Below are 26,385 nucleotides of genomic sequence, written 5' to 3' on the forward strand. Positions count from 1 at the left end.
GACAGATGATATCCTTTTTTTTTTTTTTCCAAAGACACATGTTTAGCAAGTTTGAAAAATGTAATGCAAATGTAGGAAAGTCATCCATCGTCTTCTATATCAGTAATAAAAAATAGAATTTGAAATTAAAAAAGACTTTTTAAAATAGCACAAAGAACGAAGCACTCAAGTTTAACTCTAACAAAATACTTGTAGGACCTGTATGCTGACAACTGTGACAGATGAAAATACCAAGAGGATCACAAAAAAGCAAGTTAACCAATGCTCACAGCAACTTTACTCACAATCACTGAAAACTGGAGGCCACCAGATGTCCTGCAACAGGAGACTGTGTCAAGAACCTCGGCATATCCAGCCAGTGGAATACGACTCAGCGATGGGAGGAACAGCTGTTGATTCCCACAACACGGATGACCTGAAAGTACATTTCGCTAAAGTGAAAGAAGCAACCCAGAGACTACAAATTACGTGCCTCCACTTCTATGACATTATGACAAAGGCAAAACTATGGGACCGAAAAGAGATCAGTAGTTGCCAGGGGTTAGGGGAAGGGTTGACTACCAATGACTGCACAAGGCGGATTTTAGAATAGCATGGAGAAATTCTCTGTGGGACTGGGGTGGTGGATATATGACTCTATGAATTTGTTAAAACTTTGAATTTGTAAAAACTTTGTTGCATGCAAATCAAAAAAAAAAAAGTCAACCAAGATGTTCGGGGATCCTGGGATGGAATGCAGACTGTGATACAGAAAACTAACTGTATTACAAATATATGACATAACCTCATTGAAAGGGATGGAGAAATTGATCTAGGTAATTTTGGAAAACAGTGTTTTGACTGGATATTTAAGTCTAAAGATCCACATATCAACACTGCACTTTAGTTAGTAAATTAGTTTCTCACAGGGGTAAGAGTTAGCAATTCTAAAATGACTTCACATGTATGTTAGGGTTAAAGAATGAGTAAATAAAATACAGGTAATGGGAGCCAGATTTTATACTCTCAGAGGAAGAATTTACAAATAAGCGAAAGAAGAAGGCTAGAGTAAACCCTGTGGTGCTGGATTAGGATCAGATTATCTATCTATCTATCTATCTATCTATCTATCTATCTATCTTCAGACAGATACACACATGAATACATACATAGGTATATTTGTCCTGATGTTCCATACATCTATCAAATATGTGTACATATATATCTTCTATCTTTGATAGAGAAGTAAATATACGTATGTGAGTCTACATGGATCAGTATATAGACACGTGTTCCTTGACTCCATCTTTTTTTTTTTTAACATTTTTTATTGATTTATAAACATTTTACAATGTTGTGTCAAATTCCAGTGTAGAGCACAATTTTTCAGTTATACATGAACATATATATATTCATTGTCACATTTTTTTCTCTGTGAGCTACCATAAGATCTTGTATATATTTCCCTGTGCTATACAGTATAATCTTGTTTATCTATTCTGCACTTTTGAAATCCCAGTCTATCTCTTCCCACCCCCCACCCCCTTGGCAACCATAAGTTTGTATTCTATGTCTATGAGTCTATTTCTGTTTTGTATTTATGCTTTTTTTTTTTTTTTAGATTCCACAAATGAGCAATCTCATATGGTCTTTTTCTTTCTCTTTCTGGCTTACTTCATCTAGAATGACATTCTCCAGGAGCATCCATGTTGCTGCAAATGGCGTTATGTTGTCAGTTTTTATGGCTGAGTAGTATTCCATTGTATAAATATACCACATCTTCTTTATCCAGTCATCTGTTGATGGACATTTAGGCTGTTGCCATGTCTTGGCTATTGTAAATAATGCTGCTATGAACATTGGGGTGCAGGTGTCATCCTGAAGTAGAGTTCCTTCAGGATATAAGCCCAGGAGTGGGATTCCTGGGTCATACGGTAAGTCTATTCCTAGTCTTTTAGGAATCTCCGTACTGTTTTCCACAGCGGCTGCACCAAACTGCATTCCCACCAGCAGTGTAGGAGGGTCCCCTTTTCTCCACAGCCTCTCCAGCGTTTGCTTGACTCCATCTTCTGAGAGGACTTAAACAATGTAACACTCAGTAGCAAGGAGCACGCTTAGATCTTGCTTGCAGCACAATTCTCCAAGAAAGAAGACCAGGACTCCTTGGAAAATTGGTTCGTTTCAGGATGGGGCAGGGAGAATGCAAGATGAGCCTGGAGCATTTTGTTAGTGTTAAAAATTAAAGAAGTTCTCAAGGAGAGAGAGAAACAGGGAGGTATTAATATATGGAAGAGACAGGAGCCGAACTGAAAGCACTTCCAGTGGCCAAAGCTGGGATGTTTGAGTAACCAAATAAACAGCTATAGGGTTAGATTATAGCTCAGAGAATAAAATAAATATCTATGGTGCATACTGATACAAATAAATGATTGAATAAATAAATATATGGAGAGAAGGGACATCTTTCTTACAGAAGAATTCTAAATAATCTATGCCGATAATCCCTCTTCCAGGAAATGGGGCTTAATTCTCCCCACTTTGAGTGGGGGCTGGATTTAGTAGCTTGCTTCCAACAGATGGGTATGGATAGGGGCAAACAGAAACTTTAGAGTGGAGAAACCCGGTGGACCCCACCTAAGCCAGGGATGAAGGTTAACCTCACCAGTGACGTTAAGTCAGAGCCCCTGATAAGATGTGATGAGAAGGTCACTTACCCCTGTGGTCATCTCCCCAACTTCCACAGCCCAGTCTAATCAGGAGAATATGTCAGCCCCCCTCCCAAGGAAGGCATTCTACAAAATATCTGACCAGTACTTTTTAAGCATATCAAAGTCACGAAAAACTAGACTGAGAAACTGTTACAGAGCAGAAGAGATGAAGAAGATACAGTGGTGACGTCTGATGTGGCATCCCGGACTGGATCCTGAAATAGAAAAAGCACAATATTAGTAAAGCCGATGAAATCTGCATAGAGCCTGTAGTTAACGCGTTGTACCAATGCTGACGTCTTGGTTCTGACACGTGTGCCGTGGATATATCAGATGTTAGCGTTAGGGAGCTGAGCAAAGGGGATTGGAGATAAATGTAAATTTAATCCAAAATTATTCTAAATAGATAAATCTAAAAGAAAAATCTGCCAGTTTGCCTACCACTGATAGCCGCTTATAACAGAAAACTTGAGCAAATTGAAAATACTTGTGTGATATTGTGCTTATAATAGGAAATATATATTTGGCCTTCATCTCTGTTTTTGAAATTTCCTAATGGATAAGAGTGATAAAGGTATCTGGATATTCACAACAAATCCCTTTCAGCCACACCTGAGTTTATGTTCTGATGTGGCTTTTGGAAAGTGTCTAAGGATAGGAGCTTGCTGCCAAGGGAACCAACCGGGTGATTAGAGGGTTGGAACTTTCAGTCCCATCCTCCCGGCTTTCAGGGAGGAGAGGGGGCTGGAGGTTGAGTCCAATCCCCAATGGCCAATGATTTAATCAATCATGCCTATGCAATGCAGCCTCCATAAAAACCCAAAAGGAAGGGGTTCAGAGGGACTCGAGGTTGGTGAACCAGAACATATTCACATGCTGGGGGAGTGGTGCACCCTAAACTCCACATGGGCAGAAGCTCCTGTGCTTAGAACGCTTTTAGAGCTGGTCCTGTGTGTATCTCTCCATCTGATTGTTCATTTGTATCCTTTAATATCCGTTGTAATAAACCAGTCGTCTAGTAAGTAAACTGACTTGCTGAGTTCTGGGAGCCACTCTAGCAAATTAATCAAACACAAGGAGGGGACTGGCGCCTGGAGTGGAGGGCAGTCTTGTGGGACCCAGCCCTTACCCTGCAGGACTTGATGCCTTCTCCAGGGAGACTGTCTACTGAGAATTAGAGAACTGCTTGGTGGTGGTGGTGGGAAAAAGTGTGCGCACAGACGCACAGACGCACAGACACACACACACACTGTACTTCACTGCAAAACAAAAATGATTAATCTCTGAATCTGACAACACTTTTAACCACTTTGCCAGTGATAAACCTAGGAAACATGGCACCAAAGATTTGCAAAATCACATGTCTCATTACAAATTATTGCGAAGATTCTATTAGTTAAAGGCCCCATTGCTATAAAATTAACCATATTAACTACTAGCATAGTTAGCCCAACTAATATAGTCTGATCTTACTTAAGTTTTAAGAAAATGGGGCTACATTGGTGATATACTGTGCTGTCTAAACAGCCGCATATCACAATAAGCTGAAAGAAATAAATGGTGCCTTCTCCCCAGTTCACTTACCCGGGGCCACGTGAAATAAGGCGAAGGGCTCAAGCACCACATGGCTCAGGGACATGATAAGTGGTGGCTGGAACTGGAGAGGAACCCATCCTCACAGAGGGTTCTAGACTACCACCTAGACAGCTTCCCCTGAAATAATAAGGAAAAAGGATAAAACAATGAAAAAAATTTGATTCATCTTTTTTTGCTATGTGTGTTTATTTTTACACTTTTCTCTGCTATGTATAGGAGAGAAATATTTTTAAGAGGAGAAGAAACTGGAAGGTTAAGAATGCGAGGTCTGGGATCAGACTGCCAGGATCTGAACTTACACCCTTGCCAGCTACCAATGGTTATGTTAATTACTCAGTGCCTCGGTGGTGTCGTCTGGCAAATGGGATGGTAACAGTACTTCCTTTGATAGGAGCTATGAAGACCAAATGCAGGTGACACAAGTAAGCTGTTAGAACGATGCCGGATACCTAACGAGAGCTCAACATACACGGATTTATCATCCTTTGCAGAGATGACTGCTATGGTGTTCTTTACTACCATTCTTTTTATTAAATTATAGTTATATTTATTACCTTTTTCTGTTGTAGAAAACAGTCTTAGACAAAAGCAGCAGGCAGGTGTGGTAGCTATTTTGATGAAGAAACATGAGACCATTCTAAATAAAGATTCATCTATCAGCAAGTTCCAGAGATATTTTCTCATTAGAGTTTTTAGTCCAAAGCGTTGGGAGATGGGAAAATCTCCTGCAATTAATTACAGAGTGAAGATATTCACTTGCATTTTTTTTTAGGGGTAGACTCTAAATTTGACCAAATTCTCAAAAGAATCTGGGAATTCCAAAATGTTAGGACCTGCTACTTCTGAGCCTGTTCAGTTGTTAGACGGCTCTCCCCCGGAGCCCTCTGCCCTGCCTGGAGACACCTGTGTGGACAGAGTACGAAGTTCCATGTGTCTTTCATGTCACACTAATCTTGCCCTGGCTCTTTTTAATGTTTTCACTCCTTGACATCTTTGACATTTGCTGAATGCATAATGACAATTCTCCAGTGTTTCAAACATGCCAAAATCCTCCAGGCATGGTTCAGAACCATCAGATAACATCAATTACTGCATGAAACACACATTAACTAACCTTTGTGGGTGGCACTCCCAGAATTCCTCTAGTCATTCGTGTTCTAGTTCTGGGAGAATCTGTTTGTGTGTGTGTGTTAATGTTCAGTTCTTCCCATCAAATTTATGCTACTTTCCCCCACAAACGTCTACCTGTTGGTAGGTCTTTTTCTTTGCCACCATCTTTGCAAACCTTCCCCATTTTCACTCTCACATGTCAGAATGTCACGTTATCACCATTTCTAATTTTTTTTAAGGCCAAGATAAATGCAGAAAGAACTTGCCCTGTGGCTGAACCCTCCTTCACTTCTTGAAAGGAAACTGTCGGCGTGGCATGACTTTTTCCATCCTTTAATCCAACTGTGCACTCCCAGAATGAGAAAAATCAAAACCCCAGCAGGCTTACAACTGCTGGCTCCTGTCAGCAGACAAATGGTGGTAGTGGGAGCCAGATGAGTGGTGCACGAGGTCCCAACCCAACTACCTCTAGCTTTGAATCTATGCCCCCAAAGGAGGGCCCCAACTTGGCTGGAATCCCAACTACGTTACCACTTTTAAGTGGGAAAGAAGTTTTACAGGAATAATCCTAAGGATCTTGATTTCTTTGCTGTCATTTATTTATTGTATCTGAGGTTTGCAATAACTCCTAAGCTTGTGTTTAAAATTCCAGTTAACATTTATCCCCATTCTCAATGCTGGCCAGCTCCGATGGTGAGAACGGAATCATCTGGTGACCCTTCCGGTGTATGATTTAGATTCAGGAAAAAAAAAATCACAATAATGAATCCGGATTCTTGAAGTTTACAAATGAGAGACAAACTATTTATAAACAAATAATAAAACCAATCAAAATGAGATTTTATTTTTCAACCAGGAAGAAACTCTAGACATGCCATCATCTAGAACCTTCTGTTACAGATTAACAGGATGGGACCTGAAGCGTTAACCTTGTTGCATTTTAAGGTGGAGCACAAAGTTTCACTCCAAGTATGCATTCAATAAGTATGCTTGTTGAGTGAATATTTGTGATTACTCAACTTGACATAAGAAAAAGTCTCCTCGTGCCAGGCACCTAGTCAGAGCTTAATAAATCTTGACTTTTAATAGGACATATCTATGGAAGCTCCGTGTAAAAAGTAATCGAGATAAACTACTGTTCAATCCAGAGATGCAACCCCCCACTCCCCGCACACCAGCTCCTATCACTGGATGACGACAGTCAGGTCATCAACCCCCTTTCTGAACAGAACCAGCATCTAGCAGAATTCTAAGCAACAGCTATTTAATTATTGCTGCTGTGAACAGCCTTCATATGGTTCACTGGGGAGTATGCTTCTGTTCCCGGTGGTTGACTTTGATTCAGGGCGTTCTGTACCCCTTAGAAACTGTCATTTCTTGCACCATCTTTTAGAACCCTTTGCCCTCCTCCTCCCAACCCCTGCTTGCTCAGAAGGCCGGCCCCCATCTCTCCTCAACTCCCTTCAGTGGGTCAACAGCCTGATGCCAGAAGGTCCTCCCACCTGGCCAGCGCCTCACTTTATGGCCACTCCCCGTTAGGTACATGGCCCAGGATTTTACACTTTGCCTTCCACAGCTTAATGTTTTTGATGAAAAGATAACGCTGCCCGCAAATCTGGATGGTTTTTTTCAGCAGAGTTTGCGCCACGAATGAGGTTGCATAAGAAAAGTCGAAGATCCAGGCTTGCATGAAAACTCCACTTGCTAACCCAGATGTGGTCACAATATTTGGTATTAACTCAAGCGAGCATTCCACGGATGTTAAAAATCATGGGCACTTCCAGGGGGTTATTATTTCTAATTTCACTTGGGGACTTGGGGAAACTCTTGATCCTTTATGTTTTTCCTTTGACTGGTAACCTGGTGGTGGAGTCCTTGAACCTCCTGTCTCCGGTTTCTGCACACAGTCCAAGTGTTTTCCTAGTCATTCACATCTCCACCAGCTAGCGGGAGAAGGTGGGCACAGGAGCAGCCTGATCGGCCCATGTTATTGTTAAGGCAGCTCTTGTAAACGATTTCAAAGGAGGAGGTGCTAAAATGATTGGTAAAAACGAGGTTTGGGTTTCTGCGGATTTAAACTAGTTATGTCTTTCCTGTGTCCTGCTGGAAAGAATAATCGTATTTAATTTGATTTTTGGAGTTGAGAGGCCAGCAACTAGGATGATTATAGGTTCTTTGGGGAGATTAACTGAAAACTGCTTGGGCCAAGGGAGAATCAGGTCCTTTCTGTTTTAAAGACACTCTTCTTTGTATCTAATTTTACATAAAATATGAATAGGTGCTTTTATCTTAAAAAATTGTTACCATTTAATTATTTTTCCCTTTTAAAAAGTACTGTAACTGATTGGCAAAGCAATACTTCCCATATTTGATGGGTTTTGATGATGAAGATTTGTTCTTCCCCCCAAAGAATTGCTTGGAAATACATGATTTCTGTGATTATGTATATTTCAGTATAAAGCAAAGACTGAAGATATTTAAATACCAAGAATTTTGCAGTATTTAAAAGCCTGCACCTTTTAAAATGTAAGAATGTTTTGAAATGCAGAATTTCCTTGGCTTAGAAAATCCAAGGACTAAATTTGTACTTAGACATCACCCCCTCCACCTTCTGCAGCCCTGGGTCCCAGAGAAGAAACAGTGGGTGCGCATGAAAATGCTGTAGTGGGGGTGGGGGGGCGGGGCTGGCACCAGGCTGGGTTTCCATAACCCATAACCTCAGGGCCAGGTGAGCAAGGGTGGCCTCCAATTCTGCCACAGAACATGAAATGGAAAATCTAACGCAAGTTTCACCCCTGCCCCTGAGGCAAATATGCGCAGAGTGCAGAGAGCTGTTGCCCCGCGGGAATATTCCTTGCCTTGGAGACAAACTCCAAGGGTGACTTTATTTTTGTGTCTAAAAGAAGTTCACAAAGTCATACGCAAGGAAGAGGATCTGAATATAGATCTTTTGTTCATCCTCTTTGCACGGGGCGCAGGCCCAAGCGGGGAACCTCATGCACTATGGGTGTGCCATGCGTCTATTTTTTTTGACTTGCATTATTAAAGATTTGGAACATTTATAAAATGTCTTATTTTCCAAGTGCTCATAATAATCGCAAAAGAGTTTGCAGTGATTCTTTAGCATGCGCATTTCTGCTGGTGGGGAATGTATATTAATGCTAATGCGGCTTGGCTTCATTTCAGGTCCAAGCAGCATGAGACCTGTGTATGTAGCACTACTGGATGTGTCACTTTTTGTCCTCTGCTTGGGGATAAAAGGCCAAAAGGCTTGGTGTCAGGAATTGTCTTGAGAAACAATGTGGATAGTATTTTTTGCTTTAGTTTGTACCAGCCCTTGTCTTTGTAGGGGAAAAAAAATTCTATTAGCTTTCTTTTATGACCGCCAGCAGGGCTTCTTGGAGAGAAGGCGATCTTAAGAGTTTTAAGAGCTGGGGGATCCAAGAGCGTAAGTAACGGCCGGGAGCTTTGTCAGAACAAACTGCTTCCTTTGCCTCATAAAACTGCTATCTACATCAATCTCTGTTTATTTTTCTCCTGGTTTTTAATTTGCTTAATGGACTTCAGCTGACGATTTTCTTTCACGTCGGAGGAAAGTCAAGTCTAATAAACTCCTGAGGACTTAGCCGGCAGAGCTCAGCACTTTGGAGTGATTCTGTCTGACTTTCATCTTTGCTGCGGCCGAAACAATGACTGTAGAGCATCCTGGGTTGAACCCCCGGGGCTGGGGAGCCCGGGAAGCAACAACGCAGCCGAGCCAGGCCTCTCTGCTCTCCCCTCCCCTTCTCTGCTGCGCTCTGCTCTCTCTTCCGTCTCCTTTGCTCACTCAGTCTCAGCACTCTGCCTCTTTCAGCCCTTTCTTCTCCCCCCCACACCTGCTCCTCCTCCCCAGCTGACACCTGGATGGCACCCTCACAGAGAGCCCAGCTGAGCCCTGTCCAACTCCTGACCCAGAGAAACTGTAAGATTAAAAAAAATGTGTTATTGTAAGCTGCCAAGTTTACAAGTAGGACCTAGTGTGTTTGTTCTAAAGAATCAGCCTCCTTGTGATGGTTAATTTTCTATGCCAACCTGACCGAGCCACTGGGTGCCCAGATCTTTGGTCAGACATTCTGGGGGTGTCTGTGAGGGTGTCTCTGGGTGGGATTAACATTTGAATCAGTAACTAAGTAAAGCAGATGGCCCTCCCCAATGGGGGTGGGCCTCATCCAATCAGTTGAAGACCTGACTAGAAGCAGACTGAATAAGAGACCATTCTGCCTGCCTGACTGCCTTGAGCTGGGACATTGGTCTTTTCCTGCCTTCAGACTCATCAATTCTTCTTGGGTCTCAAGCCTGCCAGCCTTTGGACCAGGAGTTACACCATTACCTCTCTTGGGTCTCCAGTCTGTGGATCTTGAAACTTGTCAGCTTCCTTCACTGCACAGGCCAATTTCTTATAACAGATCTGCATGCACATCCTATTGGTTCTGTTTCTATGGGGAACACGGACTCCCACACTCTTCCTCTTCTAGCTGGTCTGTGTGCTGTAGGATGCATAAGGATGTGTCTGGCATTCACTTCAGTCTTGGGTTTTGACCCCGATGAGGTTAAAGGATGTTCACTTCAATATCTGTAGGACGGACGGAATCCTCCTGCAGACGTGGAGTTCAACACGATTACAAAGGGGTCATTTTGTGTGCGATCCACACTCTTCTGTCACCTCGTTTCAGACTGGAAGTGCGAGGGTCCTTTAACCTGAGCTATGTTTGTCAAATCCTAAAAGTAAATGTTGTTTGGGGGACGTAAAGGCTGCTCAGCGGCTGCCTCGACCTTTCCCCAAACCTGTGGGTTTATTCCGTTGCTCAATATTTATTCTTTCCAAAACACACATCTGTTTCTGTCTCTTTCACTTCTAATTTACGTTGCACCAATGATTCTTACCCTCCTTGGAATGGTCTCCTCAGAATGGGATGAAAACAGTGGCCCTGGAAGCTCGTATGTTCACACCTGCACAAGCCAGCACACACGGGGAGTTCGCCCCCAAGCTGGCCGTAGACCTGCCTCGAGAATCCTCACGTTACTTGGCTGTCAAAACACTTCTTACTCGACAAATCTCGGTTCATCTGTGCATTTCCAAGGAAGGTGGAATCATTCTCCATGTACTCTCCTGTCCCCACAGGTTATAAATAAGATCCTGAAGTGTCTATTTGAATCTGTGGAAAATGTTTCACTGCCAATTAAATACCAACTGCAGTCAGCCAGAAGGAGATTTTATGAGACTGGAAGTGTATTTGTCACCTCACTTCTCAAGGACTCTCTCACCCACTAAGAGAGAAATGTGCTGAACTTAACATGGCTCCATCGATGGGCTCTATCATTTTAAAGAGAAACCCAGACTGATTACAACATCCCCACCAAAAACATGTGAAAGGCCTCTTTCTGTGTCCTTTCCTTCTTTTCCTTCAAAAGGCCATCGTTTGGTTAATATTTGATGTTCTTTTGTCAATATTTTCTTCTAAATAGGTAGATTTTGACCTGTTGCCAGGAATATTGTTTTTCCTAGAAGCATAAAGTCGTTTTAATCTCAGATGCTTTCCTCCAAGTGTTTTACAGCAATACATATTTCTGTAGGAACTCATTATTTTGAAAAACAACTTGAGCAAAGAGCAGATGGATGGTACATCATTCCTTTCATTTCTCTTGCTCTATCATGCTATCTGGAGAGGAGGCTCAGAAAACTGACCACCGTATCTGTGATAAATGCTGGTATAAAAAAAGTGGCAGGGTCCTATTCGTCTTCTGGAGTCAGATGTCCCTGAGTCTGGAGATAGACAGTCATAATTTATAAGAATCTCAAGACAATGTCCTTATCTGGACCACAGGGACCTGCTCCCAGGTGGAATTATCTATCTAGCAGGCAGCTTTCCTGCTGTCCCACCACCCACCTCCTCCTCCAGGGCCATCCTTATTCCATCCCCCTGACCAGAAGGGTGCAGCAGCCTAGTAACACTCCTGCTGCCCCGACGGCCTTTGCTGTGGCATCCTGTCCAGCCCGCAAGCCTCAGCAGAGCAACGTCCTTGGAATCTTTGCCTTTGCTTATACTGTATTGACATCGGACTGTCCTCTGTCCTTTCCTGAAGGTCTGTTCTCTATTCCTTGTGCTCAAAGTTAATCATAGTTCACTGGTCTCGGTCCCTCTCAAATAAAGGATCTGCATTTAATTAATTTATTTATTTTGCCATTTAAACCATTTAATTTATTTTTTAAATTGAAGTATAGTTGATTTACAATGTTGTGTTAATTTCTGGTCAACAGCACAGTGATTCGGTCATATATATATATTCTTTTTCATTATAGGCTATTACAAGGTATTGAAATAGTTCCCTATGCTCTACAGTAGGACCTGCTGTTTATTTTATATGCAGATCCAAAACTCTCAATTTATCCCTCCACCCTCCTCTCCCTTTGGTAACCACAAGTTGGTTTTCTATGTCTGGTGAGTCTGTTTCTGTTTTGTAAATAAGTTCATTTGTCTCATTTTTTCAGATTCCACATACAAGTGATATCATACGGCATTTTCTTTCTCTTTATGGCTTACTTCACTTAAAGGATCTGCATTTTAAAATGAGTCTTCTGTGATTTCTGAAAGGGAAGACCAGTGCTGTGAATCACTGCTTCCGGCTGGAGGAGCCTGGAAGAGACTTTGAACACAAAGGAACTCATGTGACTCCACTTACAGAAAGAAGGCCACTCGTAGGGCTGATGGTGACCCACCCTGCTGATCCACATTTTCTTCCTCGTGATTGGAAGTCAGCCAAAAATTCCTTTTAGCTGAAAAGCAAGCTGAGTATGTGAAGCACTGGGAGACAGTGATTATAGCAGATACACAGAGTCCAGCAACTAAGGATGAAGATTCTCTTGGACATGAAGGATCTGGGGTGATGGACAGATGGTACCTACCCCTAGTGCCACAGTGAAGCTCTTCATGTGTGCAGGATCAGAGAGCTGGTGTGCCCATCATATCTAGGTTGACGAATGTGCTAGCCAGAGGTTCTGGGGAATGGGGAGAAAGATGGTCAGGTCTGGGAAGTTCCGGTCGATTCCTGATACATATCCTCTGCCGATATAACTCTTGTACCAGCTTTTTATGAAGACGATTTAGGAAGGAAGCACTGTGAAAAAGTGGTCCCCAGTATGTCTTGTGGACAAAAGGACATATCCATAGAATCATCATGTTCTGTGTCATCAAAGATACCACAACTCTGTGTATCTTACAGAAGGTTCTAGAAAATTCTATAAAGTTCTGTTACAACTCAAGAGGCTTTATATGGCATTAAAAAAAAAAGTCACTAAAGAGACTCGTAAGCCCTGCTTCTCCTATTCTTACAAATGAATCTCAGAGTCTTCTATTTCACTTTGCAAAAAAAAAAAAAAGTATTTTACTTTCTGGGAACCAGTTAATGAACATCCTTGTATCTGCTAGGAGTGAAAAGCCACTTTGTGGGAAATCTGTGAGTTTCCAGTCTCCTCAGTGTTTGTGAGGAAGGACTTTGTAGTGTTCCCAGGCAGAAACTCACCATTTGCATTTTGGAAATATAAACAAAACAAGGTCAGGAATGAAGATGTGTCCCAGGACCAGAGAACAAAACAAGCCATGCGCGCGCACACACACGCACACACACGAGGGTGAGCCAGGCTACACACTGCGCTTGGCTCACGGCAGTGGTTTACGAGTGCTGTTTCGCTGCTTTGAAAATTGGTGATTAGGAGCCGAGACTTTTCGCCATTTCTTCAGTTCGCTGGCACATGCTCCCCACTGTTGGTCATTTCAGAGACAGGGGAACAAGAAAGTAGCCTCCTCCTTGCTGCTTCAGAGATGCTTCTTCCCACATGTTTTTTCAATAAAACTTCCCCATGTAATTCACTGGGTCAATAGCAGAGCAGAAAAAAAAACAAAAAACATTTCACTTGGCAAACCAAGTGGCCAAGACTCCAGATCGCCTCCAAGGCAAAGCGAGGTGGGGGGTTCACTCCAATTAGACTACTTGTACTCTGAGCACTTTCCTTGCTTCCTTTCATTGGCTGAAATTTGCCCCTTTGTCCTCTCGTGTGTCTGTTCTCCCATCCTCGCCTGGAATATGCTTCAAATGAATCTAAATCGCATGTGTGTGGATGCAAAAATGAGGACAGACGCTTGAATGTGGCATCCGGGAGGACCCCCATCCCTGTCTTGGGTGCAAAGTTACAGATGCTTTTCACAACAGGGTGCAAAATACGTGCCCTTATGTTCCCCAGTATTTCAGCACATGACGTGGGCGGGGCAGCTCCCTCTGAGGCTGTAAGGAAGTCAGGACGACCCCACGCCTTGCCCTGGCTGCACCGAGCCCGGGTGTTCCCAGGGGAGAGCTGTGTCCTCGGCGCAAACTGTCAACCTCTCTGTCTTTACCTGTGTGGTAGACACCAGCAGGCACTCACATGGAGTCTCTGACATTTCCACACATGTATTTACACGTAATCTATTACAGTGCCTGGCACTGCAAGTCTCCTCATTTGTCTTCTGAAATGCTTTATTGGATTTTCTCATCTGTTTAGTGTTTCTCAAGCTTGCATTATGGTCAGTTTAGTTAAGTCCCCCCTGAGTAGCCTGGGAACTGTGGAAAGTAGTCTTCTCTCATGGCCTCGGATGCTGTGGGCTAAGAAACCGTTCTTGGACGCTTTCTAACTGAGCATTTTTACAGAGTTGACCCTTAAGGTGAAATTGGTGGGCTGTTTCCTGAGAAGGCTGACCTGGAGACAAATGAAAGCATCTAGGAAATGTCAATGTGTAGTTTCAGTCATCAACACATAATGAGCTTTCCCCAGAAGAGGGTTAATTCATTAATTCATTCATTTTTCTCCGACAAATTCTAAGACGCCTGACTTCACAGGCTCACAGAGAGCATGACCGGGACAGAACGGATACTGGGGGACACAAACTGATGGTCAGTACTTTCTCCCTGGGGATTCTTTTGCTTTAAGTGAGTCTCTATTTTCAGTCCAGGGCGAAGGGTATTTATAGCTCGTTTTTCAAAGATCAGACACCCCGTGCCAGGTATGCGGCTCAGACAGTAGGGAAGCCTCCTGATGAAGTGCTGTCCACCGGCAGGCCAGGGTGATTTTTGTCTAAAGACACATTCCCAGTGGCTTCCGTGCTCCATTCCGTCGCCGTGAGCCGTGTGCCAAATTCCCTGGCTTGACACATGTAAGGAGATAATTCACATGATCCAAAGCTTGTTTTTGACTCTGGTTTTTTTTTGTTTTGTTTTTTTTTAATGCAATAAAACTTTACAGTATGACCAGCATGACTCAATGTTGTTTTTGGATTTCAAAATATTGAGGTTAGATGTGCTAATGATTTGCTTCGGAGCTACTTTTACAAGGCGAGCCAGGGCCCCCGCTTTGCCAGCACATCTGAGAAAAGCCTGCCAGGAGCTCCCAGCTCTGTCCCCCACTCCCCCGGTGCAGCCATGCTGCAGCTCCAGAACCAGAGCCTGTGGCCCGATGGACTTAGGAGTTACCCGTGATGCCACAGCCACCACCTTGAGGCCGTAAATGAAACTCAAACACACTTCCACAGCATCTCGTTCTGTAGCTGCAACGCTTCTGGGAGCAGTGGAGACTGCATCTTTTTAAGAAAAGCGGCTGGACGGAAAGGAGCTCTCCACTACTATTTAAATATCTCTTCACACGTGAGCTATCTCACTCAATCTCCAGTGCCCCCTCTCATGATCTCATTTACCTGAATGGCAGGCGAGGTCAAAGAGACTGAACTTGGTTGCTAGAAAATAATCTCCTTGTTTTGACAAGAAAAGTCTTGGCTTCTCTGCGAGTTTTATTTTCTATAAATGTTGAAGCATTTATCTTCCAGAGAAAGACTATTACAGAGGCCCAGAGTTCACCTTATCTCTTAAGTAAGATGTTTTACTTATGGAGAAAGTCTTGCGGCATGTCTGGCCCCTGCTGTTGAGTTCTTTCTTTCTTTTAGAAGGCAGGACAACTTACATTAACACTAATGAAGGTTTCTTGTCTGAAACTCTCAGCAAAAATGTCTCACTTACCAACCTGAAGCTTTCTTGAAGTTGGTACTTGAGGTTGGAACTGGAATACTTGAAGAAATATTGCCTCTCCATTTGAAAATTCTTATTTATATGGCCGTCCCTCGTCCCTCGGTCTCCACAGGCCTGGTTCCAGGACCCCTGTAGGTATCATAAAACCCACAGATGCTGAAGTCCCTTGTGTAAAATAGTGCAGTATTTGCATATAAATTACTACATCCTCCCGTATACTTTAAATTATCACTGGATTACTTATAACACCTAATACAATGCAAATGCTGTGGAAATAGTTGTAAATACAAAGTAAATGTTACGTAAATAGTTACCAGTAAGACGCAAGTTCAAATTTTGCTTTTTGGAACTTTCCGGAATTATTTTCGATCTGTGGCTGGTTGAATCCACAGACGCCAAACCTTGGATCAGACCTTGGAGTTGGCTGACTCCAGTCCCCTCTGATGTGACCTTCTGTGGCATTCAGCTGTGGGGTCACGGGAGGGTGAGTAAGGGTGGTGGTCTTAGAATCAGGCTGTTTGAATGAATACCTCCCAGTGACTAATGTGAAATGTCTGAGGTTTAAAAAAAAGGAGTTGTGCTACATGCGTCCTTGAAATCTTTTCTTTAATTGAAAATTTAAAAATCCCAGGACTCACACCACCCCTCCTCCGAGTCTGATTCTGAATATCCACAGGATCCCAGCAAACTTGCATTTCAGGTAGCAAGCTCTGACTGCCCCCCAACCCCACCGCCGCCGCAGCCCCCAACCTAACACATTAAACACCACTCTGCAGCCTCACCCCCCACCCCCACTGTCTGGGCTCTCTCCCACTGCCCCCTCCATCTCCCTGGAAGAGACGACGGGTAAGGAAGTAAGGTTTGCCACAAGCCAGAATTTGACTCGAATCCCATTAACGTCAGTGTCTGAGGAAGGAAACGAGGGTCTCTGACAGGGTGGTTAATGGAATGCATATTAAACGGGGTGTCGCGGAATGAACTTCCCCGAGTGGTATGGGGGGGCATCTCATCTTTCTGGCTTCCAAATTCTCTCCTCCAAAATGCAGTAACTTCTGTCTCTCTAGACCACATAAAGATATTTGTGAACAAGTTGTCTTGTCTCCTTGAAACTGCTGTTGGATTTTAACCTGTTGCTATCAGTCTATCTATTTAGGAGAGAAGCAAATATTTGCTTGTTGAAATGCCTTGATCTGGAGAACTTGGGATTTCAATTTATTACTCAGTGATAAAATAATATCACTCTTGCTTCCCACACCAGATGTCCCAATGTTGGAATCACTGCATGTCCTCCTCTGAATATAAGAGTGTGTGTGGAACACACTGTTTGGATCACCAATGGTTCTGGCTGTATCCAGAAACAGAATCGCACTGCTGATGTAATGATACAGCAAAACTCATCTGCCTACCCAGAGCACAAGACAGCATGGTGACCGCCTTTACCCAAGGATGCTGACTGCTCCTGAGTGTTTCTAGTTACGCCAGCATCTTCGATGGCCCAGGAGTGCCTGTTACTATTCAGATACTGAAGGTTCCACTGTCTGAGCGCTTGCCAGCTGATCTGAGCCCGTTAGTGCATGAACTTTCGGTCGATGAAAAAGAAATGAGAAAACAGAGGCTCTCGGGCTGGTGACCTTATAGACCAGGCTGGAGTGAGGGTCATCCCCCCCACTTCCCATCCTGCCTCTGCAGGCTGCTCCCTGGAGCCATGATGCTATCAGCATTCTTGGCAGCGTCTGTCTGAGTGATGGATGATTAATGAGCTGTAACTACAACCATCGTTGACAAAACCCAGTGGGCTGCAAAAGCTGGCGGGGAGTGAGGGAGGAGAGGGTCAAGGGGGCGCATTTTATCTAAAAAAAGTTCCCCCATAAAAATGTCGAAGGAAGTTCCTTTCTAATTGTCTGCGTGAGTGCTCTTCTGGGATGATGCATTTTTACCATAGGCAAGCTTTGCAAAGAATTTTGAGGCAAGAAGAAGAACGTAGGTCTTTTTCGCGGTTGTGGTTCTAGGTTTCCCAAGCAGAATCGGCTTTCTCCTGGAGCACGGGAGCTGGTGTCCTGCGATTTGTAAGAAAGAGTGGACACGCACAGTTCCAGCTGTGGGATCAGAGCGGGTGTGAGAGGAGGACAGGGAAGTCTGCTTTGAAGAAGTTCATTGTCAGAATCCATTTGCTATTCAGGCTCTCCCATTGCTGGCCTGGGCGGTGTGTAATTTGTTCCAGCCAAGAGCTGCTCACTCTTTAATCAGATTGAAGCATGCTTCACTGCTATAGGTGTTCTGCTGAAAGCCAGCCTGGTTATATTTCACTGCCAACACGAGCGATTACATTAGCCTTTTAATATGTACTTTGGTCCACGAAACCACTGCTATAAAAGCTCTCACGTTAGGAACAGGTTGTAAATAATCTGCTGCCTGAGCACTGAACCTCCTATAATTTCCCCCCGAGCCACAGCCTATCTGCTTAGCCATGTGCTGGGCAGGACGTTAGGTCACCCAAGGTTTTGCAGCGGCGATGACGTCTCTCTCTGATGACAACTCCAGGTGACTTCATACACACCAGGCCAAATTCCAGCCCTTCTCCTGACACCTGGAAGTGGTCAGTTCTTTGCCATGTGAGCATTCCAGGCCTTCCCTCCTCTTCTGTTGGAGTAGCCCTTCCAGAAATCGCATCCCTCACCCCAGAAGCAGAGAGGGGTGAGGCTGGAGCCCCTGTGAAGAACCACGTGGTGGCTTCTCTCGGCCACAGGCGCAAGATCAGGACCAGGATTCTGCTGTGCCCACCTCCAGGGCGAAACCTGTCGTTCCCTGGGGAGTCTGGCTGAGAAGAGAAGAGAGCCCCGGAGATGCTGTCGACGGGGAGACTCTCGCGACCTTTGACCGCAGCGAGTAGCCATCTGCCTCTTCTGCGGCAGCAGACGGGCTAATGACCCCCCAAGGAAATTTCAGATTCACTTTCAGGATGGAAAAACCAAAGCATCACTTGAGCTCATCTCTGTTGTCTTTTAATCATCTGCCAGATCAATAAACAGCTTCTTGAGACTGGATTTTTTTAAGACAGTGTCTGGTATAGATTCTCCGCATGGTATAAAGTATGTTGGCTGAAACAGGTCCAGACTTGGAGTGGGTTTTCCAGGCCAGATGGCTGAGTCGCTGGGCCAGGCTTTCAACTCGCTTCTTCCCCAGGAGTTGGGGGCTCTGCATGAGGGTCCCAGAGGCGACACCCCAATGTGCTCACATGCAAGACATGAGGCAGCTCAGATGCTGCGGCCAAGGGCAGGGAGGATGCCTAGGGCACCGCGGTGGCCTTCTGGGTAGGGGGCCCGCCTTAGGAAGGGGGTGGGCGAGGTCAGGCTCAGCCGCCTTCTTATGCATGGTGACAACAGTCAGTGCTCACACTTAAGATTCCCTCCTCCTGAGAAGTACACAGGCTCTCCCGGGACAATGCTCACCTGGACCTCGCAGGCAGGCTGTTCTCCTCAAGAGGCGGGCTATTGACACCTGTCTCGTAAGGGGGGGGGGGGTCGGGTGATACGATGGCAACACATCCTTCACTTAGAGACATGATAGATGTCACAGCAAACAGGACAATCTCAGCCTCCCGAAAGAGACATCTGAAGGGATGGTGTTCGGCCAGGTTGTGCGGCGGGAACCCTTACCCTTTCCACTCGCCTTAGAACATGCCTCTGCCAGTTTCTAAACATGCCTTCCCTGGATCTGAGCACCTTGCTGGAATTCCACTTTCTTAATTAATTCTCTTTTCTCTGTAATGGGAAGAGAGCCAGGATGGTCCTTTACCAAAAGTTTCACTGCCCCCTGAAAATGCAACATATAAACGTTACTAACCATAAAATAAGTATCATAAAGCCCAATTAAGTTCTTGTTTTTTCAAGATAAGTAGATTTGTCTTTTTTCACATTCTTTCTTTCTGAAACTCTTCTAATGTCCCCGTTCTGTTGATAGCTGAAGGCACATCGATCAGATGCCGGGCATGACAGCCAAGTTGTGGCTGAACTTCACCGAACACAGTTCTATCCACTAATTCCAACTCTTCCCAGATGGTTTTCGCATTGGAACTTGGCACAGGTTCCTGCCTCCAGAGGCAGGTTTGGACCTTTCCTGGGGGTGTGGTGGCCTGGAATTTATTCCTGGGATCCATTCAGTGGCATAGCCGGTGTGGAAGGAAGAAAGGGCTGGGAGAAAGCTTGGTTGCAGCGGGCTGGAGGAAGGATCGAGGTGCACTTCCATTCCACTGTTGCTTTCAGGGTATCTGATGTTCACAAATTTCAGCATGGACCACAAAAGCTGGAGAACAGGAGTGGTCGCCAAGCCTCCTTGTCACCCCCTCTGAGTGACTGAAGCTGATGCCGGGCGCTGCCATCACCACGGACCGGAGCATCCCTGGTCTTGGGCTGCATCCGGCCTGGCCATGCTGGGAGTGAGGGAGGACGCGTGGTCTCCACCACTGCCCGTTCCACATCAGGCAGGGCAGGCTGAAAACCCTAACCCACAAAAAGAGCTACTAATACCCGTCTCCTAGAACGGTTGCGCGAACTGAGTGCGATCGTGACACTAACATCATATTGTTCATGACCCGGTAGGTGTCACCTCACACGGAAAAGCCGCAGCCTCAGAAACCTGAGAGCCACTCGAAGGCCTGCACTCTGCCAAGTTGTGAGGAGGGGAACATACCCCACCCCTTCCCCCGAGAGCACCCCTCCCAAACCCCGGCCGTGCCTCTGACTTGCTTCGTTTCTCACCATTCCCACCCCTCCCCTTCCTCTCTCCTACTGAAACCTGCTTTTCACCAGCTGCTCAACTGAAGTAGGTCTGCAGGCTTAATTTTCCCTTTTCTTGGGGTCTTTTGATTTTATTGGGACCACAACTTAAGTCCCCAAATAAGATGATGTTTCAAACCTGTGGCGCACATGATGGGGCCGGGGAACTGGCCTGTGGCCGGGGACATAGCACATAGCATGAGTTGGGACACGTTAGTTGAAGACCAGATGCTGCCCTGGACACACAGGGACACAAGCCGGGTTGACCCTGGATGCACTTTGCATTTTTCTTGCCTTTCTAGATCCTTGCTTAACCTTGAAGTGATGTCCATGCTCCGTTCATCCCTCCATCTTTAAAAGCCCAAGGTAGAAGGGATTTTTATGGATAAGCCATCACTACTGCTACAGACGGACACTCCCAGACACTAGGTGACTTTCCTAATTAAGGTCGATTCATGGAAATAATTAGAGCAGGGGATTCAATATTTGGGTTCCTGTGACTTTTTCTCATGGGAGCTGTCACACGCTGGCATTTGAGAGACAGATTCCCTTTTGTGACAGGCCTCCTTTGCTGACCTATTTGGGCTTGTATATTTGGAACCCAGGGTTCCCACCTACGTCAATGGAAATGTTGTGGGCAGACGGAGGGCGGGCGTCCCGCCCACACCCTCACCGGGAAGGACCTTCCGGCAGCAGGGTGGGGCCGAGAGCTGCTCCCAGAGAGGGATTTTATTGTCTGAGGCTTTGGAATTCTACTCCCCCATGGGGTGAGAATGACTAGATCTTTCTTACTCTTTATTTATATATGGACAGTAAATTTGCTTAAAAATATGCAAACTTGAAACATAAATACTTACATCTCAAAGACACAATATCCAGATGTCTGGAAGGTCAGGCAAATGGTGAGGGATCTCCTCTGCCTGGCGCATCACAAGGGCCAGGAGCATTGATTTTTAAAGGCCGGGAGGAAGGAGGAGGGAGCCCTTTTGCACTGTGCCTGAGAGCCACCTGTGTTTTGAGGCAGAGGTCTCTGAGACTCACACGTGTGTGTAAACAGAGAAGACACGTCTGAGGAAGCAGCCCGCAGCCAGCGGCCCGGCTTCTGCGGCCGCCTCCCTCGCGTGCTCCCCACCCTGTGCCGGGCTGGGCGGGCTGCTGGCCTCCAGGCAGCCCTGAGGTCTGACATAGGGGACAGCACTTCTGCTAGACTTCTCTTAGCCTCCTGGAGAGTGTCCTTATTTGTTTTATTTTTTTAAACCAATGTATCCTTTATTTAAAAGTTTAATATGAGCCAACAACTCCACTCCTGGGTATATATCTGAAAAAAACAAAAACACTCATTTGAAAACATGCATGCACCCCAGTGTTCATGGAAGCATTCTTTACAACTGCCAAGATACAGGAGCAACCTAAATGCCCATCAACAGATGCCTGGATAAAGAAGTTGTGTGTGCGCACACACACACACACACACACACACACACACACGGTGGAATACTACTCAGCCACAAAAAGGATAAACTTTTGCCATCTGCAGCAGCATGGATGGACTTGGGGGTATTATGCTAAGTGAAATAAGTCAGACAGAGGAAGACAAATACTGTATGATATCACTTATATGTGGAATGTAAAAAATACAACAAACTAGTGAATATAACAAAAAAGAAGCAGACCCACAGAGACAGAGAACAGACTAGTGGTTAGCAGTGGGGGGAGGCGAGGAGCAGTATCAGGGTAAGGGATTAAGAGGTGCAAACTATTAGGTGTAAAATAAACTACAAGGATATACTGTGCAACACGGGGAACATAGCCAATATTTTATAATAACTATAAATGGAGTATAACCTTTGCAAGTTGTGAATCACTATATTGTACACCTGTAACTTATATAATATTATAATCAACTACACTTCAATAAAAAATAAAAATAAATAAAACATTTAATTAAATGCATTCAATTTCTTTATGCCTCCATTTCCCCTGGGACTTGGAGAAAATGAAATGTCCCTCCTCTTCAGCCCCACAACTTACATGTCCTAATGACATGGTAGAGGGAGGGTTCTGTGCTCAGGTAAGGTGACTTACTTGGGAAAGCCAATTCCTGAGATCTCCCTGTGCCCTGCGGTGGGATTCCATGTGAACCTCTCGGATGGCCCTTAGCACGTCCTGCCCTGTGACCCTGTTCTGAAGAGGGACATCATCCCTCCTCCTAGACTGTAAGCTTTGGAGACTAAGCGTCACATCAGGCAGATCTTTGCTTTTTTCCTACAGCATGTTTCTCATTTCTTGTCTTATCCTTTAGTCTGAAGAAATGCTTTTTGAAAGAAAGAGCAGAAAATTGTCGTGGATTTTTAAGGTCAAATTGTTTTACATCTATATTTAAAAAAAAAAAAAAAACAAAACACAAACACACACAACTCTGCAGACATCACTGTGGGTTTCTCTAGCTACCTATGTGACTTCTTTCTCTTCAGAAGTTAAATAGCACAATATAGGGAGAGAGACAGAAATGGAAAAAATTAGAAATTGCTGCAGTCAGGATTTGAATATATTCACTGAAAAGGCAGATGGGAAAAGCAGAAAATAAAAAATGGTTTTGGAACAGTTGGTCTACCAGTAACGAGGGAAGCAGACCTCATACTCCATGCCTATAAAAAATATTAAGACATGTTCAAGAAGGTTCATACCAGATTTGTTTATAATAGCCCCAAACTGGAAATAGCTCAAATACCTATCACCAGGAAAGTGGACAGATAACTCGTGGTGTACTCACACCACAGAATATTGTTCAACAAAACAGAACAACTGATACACAAAGCAACACAGAGTCAAAATGCTGAGTGAGAGAAATTAGACACAAGAAAAGTATACACTTACAATGAAACTTCCAGAAGGTTCAAGAACAGTCCAAAAGTGTGTTTGTTGATAGACATCAGGACAAGGGGGCTGTATCATGGGGAAGGGGCAGGACCACTCCCTCTGGAGTGCTAGACATGGTCTAGATTCTGATCTGGGTGATGTTTATATATAGAGAAATTCATCGAATTCTGCATTTAAGGTCTCGCTTACATGTGGAATCTAAAGAAGTGACATAAATGAATTTATATACAGAAGAGAAAAAGATTCGCAGACACAGGAAACAAATTTATGGTTACCAAAGTGGGGGCGGGGGGCGGGATAAATTAAGGGTTTGGGATTAGCAGATTCAAACTACTATAGATAAAATAGATAAACAACAAGGTCCAACAGCACAGGGACCTATATTCAATTTCTTGTAATAACCTATAGTGGAAAAAGAATATATATACATGTAACTGAATACTATGCTGTACACCAGAAACTAACATTGTAAATCAACTATACTGCAATAAAAAGTTTTTAAAGGTTTACACAAAAATATATATATTTATGCACCATTAGATAATAACTCAAATTTTTAAAAAATTAAAGAGAATAAAGCCCTGCTCTTGATGGAGTGCTTACTACGTGTCAGGTAAAGTGCTAAGCACATAAGGCTTGAAAAATATTAAGCCATTTGCCACGAGTCACAGGCTCCCGTGAGAACCTTGACTCTGACCCGGCGCTCGCCGGCTCCACACCCCCCGCGCTCCGCCGCCCCCGCGCTCCGGCCGAGGAGCTGGTTCTCCGCGGCGCTGGGACTCGGCCCTCGGGCCCGGGGCGGCGGCCGGCCGAGCTCTGCCCGAGTGTCTATTTGATAACAATAAACCTCTGTTGCAGTGTTAACGGAGCTGTTAAAACACTTCCCTAGCTGTTGGTTATGTCAGACGCCCTGCCAAGGCTCAGGGACAGTGGCCTGATTGTTGAAGGAAGGAACTTACCGGAGGAACAGTGAATGGAGTTTTCAAGAAGGCATGGAGGTAAGAACAGAAAACGCATTATTTGTGGGATTTCTTCGTATTTGAAGTTCATTCTGGCCGGGTGCTCTTGTGGGGAGAGAAAACCTAAAATGAGGTTCCAAAACCCATCTCCCATCCATCTGCTGTCTCCTTTTGACTTAATTATCTTAGTTTCATTTGTTCAAGTTATGAAATTTAACTTACAAACCTGGAGAGTTATTATTAATACACTAATATATTAATTAAATTAATTACTAAAATATAATTATTTGTATTTATATGAATAATAATAAAATATCAATATATTAATAAATGGACACTGACCATCTTAATATTTATTAGTTGGAGTTCAAATATATGATTCACACCACTCATATGTCCTCATGAAAAGAAGGAGAGGAGAACCCACCCCTGCCTCATGGTCTGTGCAACCCTGACCCTCCTCCTACCGGTCATCCGAAGTCCTCATCTCCATGGCCAGCCATCTTGTGTGCTGGAGAGGTTCGGTCATCCTGCTCTCCGGAAATTCTGGTCCACAAAATAGCACCAATGACAGCTTACTATGACTCCACTGAGTTAAAGCAGATCCTGAAGAAACTCCATTGCCTTCCTTTCAAGTCTGGAAATCTGACTTGACATACAGGAGACCAGACAGCATGGCTGTAAGGAGTTCAGCTACTTACTTAGAGTGTTACTTTGGGCAAGGCACTTGGCTTCTGTGAGCTTCCCCAGGGTCTTTGTCTGCAAAGTGGTGCAGTATCTAGGAGTGCACGAGATAGCTGCAGAGCACTTTGCACTTGGAGGAAACTCACTAAGTAACGACTATGGTGATGGCTGATTTAATAGAAGTAGCTGGGAGCTGGAGTCTTCCCCCACCCCAGGTAAAATATGAATAAGGCTTCAATGCCACATACCAGTTTAGTGGCTTTATTTTCTTTATTTGGTATAAACTGGGGCTGCAAAGGACTAGTTTTCAAGCTCTCCCATGTTCCAAAATCAGCTGAATGGAGGATTTTTAAATGAGTCCTCGTTGGAAATGGGAAACTTTAATAAAGGTGACCAAAATCCTAATTTTCCAAACCCTGAATTGATTTGAGTTAATCATAGGTGCAAATCATCTTTTCAGACAGATATTCAGTGATGCAGGAATATATGGTAAAGCTTCATTATCTTCCCAATACCCAGATCAGGCATGACCACTGGTACCTTAAAGTGACACTCCTTCCCAGCCGGGGCCGGGAGTCATTTCCGCCACCAGCCTTCTAACTGACACTGGGACATCCTCAGCATCTCCCTCCCCAGCCTCCAGGCAGCCCAGCCAGTCCACCAGCTTGGTCCCAGAGATGAGCACTAATCTCTGGGCTAGGTCACTGGTCAGGTCCTGTACCAATGTTTTGGGTTTTTTTTTAACGCTGATCTAGGATAATTTTTAAAAATCAAAATAGAGCAAGCTATGTGACGTCTGGGCCTAAGTGAAATGTCTCGCACAGGGCTCTCACCAGAATTTGGAGTTACGAAAAGAAATCACTTTGAAAGCCAACTGTTTTTCTTCTCTTTTCCCTTCGTCCAGTAGGTGGCGCTCCTAAGCGAGGTCCTTTGGCCAAGATGGAGTCAGTCTGAACCCAGCTTCTATCTCAACAGCAGCAGGTGGATGACTGGGACTCTCTGCCCATTGTATGGGAGGGGGATGCTGCCTGTCCTTGTCCAGTCTGTCGTGGGTGAAGGCGGGAAGACCAAAGGAAACACAGCGACACCCAGTGAAACTGGATATTCCAAGAAAGAAGCTGGGGTGGCAATGAATTGTCTCCCTGGAGAACCTGGACTCTTGCTATTTCAAGGTCTAACTACCTGCTTCAGGCTCCTGTGAGTGATGTTTCTAGATCTTAAAATATGGCCATCATTAAGAAGTCTACAAATAATAAATGCTGGAGAGGTTGTAGAGAAAAAGGAACCCTCCTACACTATTGGTGGGAATGTAAATTGCTGCAACCACTATGGGGAACAGTATGGAAGGTCCCCAAAAAACTAAAAGTAGAACTACCATATGATCCAACAATCCCATTCCTGGGCATATATATGGAGAAAACTATAATTCAAAAATAGACATGAACCCCAATGTTCATAGCAGTACTGTTTACAATAGCCAAGACATGGAAAGAAACTAAATGTCCATTGACAGATGACTGGATAAAGATCTTGTGTGTGTATACACACACACACACACACACACACACACACACACACACACACACACAAAATATGGAATAATAC

General features: G+C 44.4%; 2 long non-coding RNA genes across 3 annotated transcripts; one reads left to right on the forward strand and one right to left on the reverse strand.

Annotated features, from left to right (window-relative positions):
* Window positions 1–1,345: 1,345 nt before the first annotated feature.
* On the reverse strand, window positions 1,346–24,688 carry LOC141576035 (uncharacterized). The gene is made up of 6 exons (XR_012504251.1): window positions 24,564–24,688; window positions 24,097–24,201; window positions 21,115–21,575; window positions 15,474–15,611; window positions 4,272–4,400; window positions 1,346–2,902 (listed from the first exon to the last, which is right to left on the reverse strand). It is a non-coding gene; the product is annotated as an uncharacterized LOC141576035 (long non-coding RNA).
* On the forward strand, window positions 23,846–26,385 carry LOC123617950 (uncharacterized). 2 transcript variants are annotated; one of them, XR_006726282.2, is made up of 3 exons: window positions 23,846–24,135; window positions 24,457–24,776; window positions 25,685–26,385. It is a non-coding gene; the product is annotated as an uncharacterized LOC123617950 (long non-coding RNA). The 2 variants fall into 2 exon arrangements; XR_012504112.1 differs by having other exon boundaries at window positions 25,688–26,385.

Source organism: Camelus bactrianus, chromosome 35 (genome assembly GCF_048773025.1).
Source record: "Camelus bactrianus isolate YW-2024 breed Bactrian camel chromosome 35, ASM4877302v1, whole genome shotgun sequence".
Classification (NCBI taxonomy): Eukaryota; Metazoa; Chordata; class Mammalia; order Artiodactyla; family Camelidae; genus Camelus; species Camelus bactrianus.